A 2344-nucleotide genomic window follows, 5' to 3' on the forward strand; every position below is an offset into this window, starting at 1 on the left:
CCATGTTAAGCTCTGGAGCCAGCATCATACAGAACACTGGCAGGACAACCATTATGCTTTTGGTATATTAATATTAACAATACAAGCATCTGAGATGTCACACTATCTCAGCATGGTGGGTGTTGGAAGGGACCTCTGGAGATACCTAGTCCAGCCCCCCTGCTAAAACAAAGTTATCCAGAGCAGGGTGCCCAGGGTGGCATCCAGGTGGGTTTGGAATCTTTCCAGAGACAGAGACTTCATAACCTTTCTGGGCACCCTGGGGAAATGCTTGGTCATCCTCACAGGAAAAATTTTGTCCTCATGGTCAGATGGAAACTCCTGTGTTTCAGTGTTAGCCCGTTGCCCCTTGTCCTGTCACTAGGCACCACTGAAAAGGGACTGGCACCATCCTCTTGCCTCCTCACATACAGATATTGATAAACATTGCTAAGTTCCCCTCTCAGTCTTTTCATCTCCCAGCTCAGGTCTCAGCCTCGCTGGGTCAGTGAGATGCTCCAGTCCCCTTACATCTTTGTCACAAATATTTATTGTTGTTGTTGATAGATATGTAAATGTCTGCTGCGGGGCAGCTCTGCTGTGAAGGTGCTTTGGAGGCTGAAACTTTGGCCGTGGCCGCAGCTGCGAGGCCTGGCTGTGGCAGCAGGGAGGGCTGCGGGACAGCTCTTGCCGTGCTCCCCCTGCCACTCTCCTGTTGCCATGGAGAGCAGATTTTGTCATGCACACTAGTGGGTCCAGCACGTCTCCTCTCTGCCAGGGTAATCTGCTGTCACTGTGGTCATCACAGCCACCCGGCAGCTTTTGTTTTCAATACAGCCCTCTCAGCAGCACGTATGGCTTTCGGCTGCCTAGGTGCCTTCTTGGCATTAGCAGCGTGATGCGCTGCAGCTCGTTTACACCCAGGTGTGCTCCGCTCAGAAAAACTGCTCGCTGCCGCCGTGTGCTCCGCAAGGTTACTCAGGATACGTGTGCCAGTGGCTCACCTTTTGTCTTTAAAGGGATGCAGGATGAATGTCTTTCGAATGAAAAGACAGCGACTGAAGAAAAAAAAAACGGGGGAAAACAAGTAACAAGATCAAAGACATAAATAGAACAAAATATGCACAAGAGATCTCATCTGAGATCAAAGATGGGAGCATAATTACCATGAGTAAGACGTGCAGAGCTCACCGGAACAGAATGGTTCATGCGCTTGGAGAATTCTGCAGAAAGAAGCTGTTGTGTGGGAAATTGAGCGCTTGCAGAGTGAGGGAAGGACATTTATTCTTCATCAGAGGGGGACAGCAGAGACCCCACCATTACAGCAGGGCTGCTTATTGCTGCCCGACCCCACACAGGGCTGCAGCCATCCAAGCAGCTCAAAGAAAATCTCTGAACCTTTTTGGTTAGAAAGCTTCTGATCCAAGAGGGGGGAAAACCCACAAGCCCAGCTCTTTAGCCCTGGGACACATGTAGTTTTCAGGCAGATGTTTTCAAGAATAAATGTAGTGATTGTTACAGGTGCAGCTGGCAGAAAAACAATTGCTGCTGTTAGAGCGCCTCGGCGCAGAGAGGAATCGTACAGGACATGAAGAATTTCGTTTCACTCACTCTGCTCAGTCAGAGGCAGTGAATGTGCTTGTGATTTTTATGGCTCTTGTGCACATGTATCCGCAGGCCCTAACTGAGCATCCCTAAAAATGGCATAAATAAACAAGTTGTCTAGAGGGAAAGCTGAGCTGAAGCTGCAAAGTGACGACTCTACCCAGCATACACACACACACACACACACACACACATATATATATATTAATATCTATACATACATTTTTATATATCTAAAAAAATTACATATATCCATATATATATATATAAAAGAATATAGTTTGATTTTTAGTTGAATTTCTCCAGATTTATTCTTCTTTCCCTGAGAACACACTCTGGACACTGATCAATGCTTGCTGTGCTTCCAGGTATGATGTGCCTTCTCCAAGAATCTCTCTGACATGGTGGGAGCAAAGAAACCCCAAAGGTGATTTTTATCTGGTATCTCTCTCTTTCTGTCAGCATGGACCAGAAATTCAGACACAAGTCTACACATCAGGCTTATTTCCACTGGGAAGAGGGGACTAAAAGGAAAGCATGGATGCTGAGCCTACTGTCAAGACCTATTTTCACAGAGACAATACCATGAGTGGGGTTAGCACATAGATGCTGAACACAAGACCTTCAAAGGGGCATTTCTGCATAAAGCACATTTCCTCCTTCCATGACAAAGACTTGGGCTGATTCTGCTGCATGCAAGCATTTTGCGGGTACTGTAGGATTTTTTGTGGTATAATAACACATTTTAAAATGTATAATT

The sequence above is a fragment of the Dryobates pubescens genome, chromosome 32, assembly GCF_014839835.1.
Source record: "Dryobates pubescens isolate bDryPub1 chromosome 32, bDryPub1.pri, whole genome shotgun sequence".
NCBI classification, from domain to species: Eukaryota; Metazoa; Chordata; class Aves; order Piciformes; family Picidae; genus Dryobates; species Dryobates pubescens.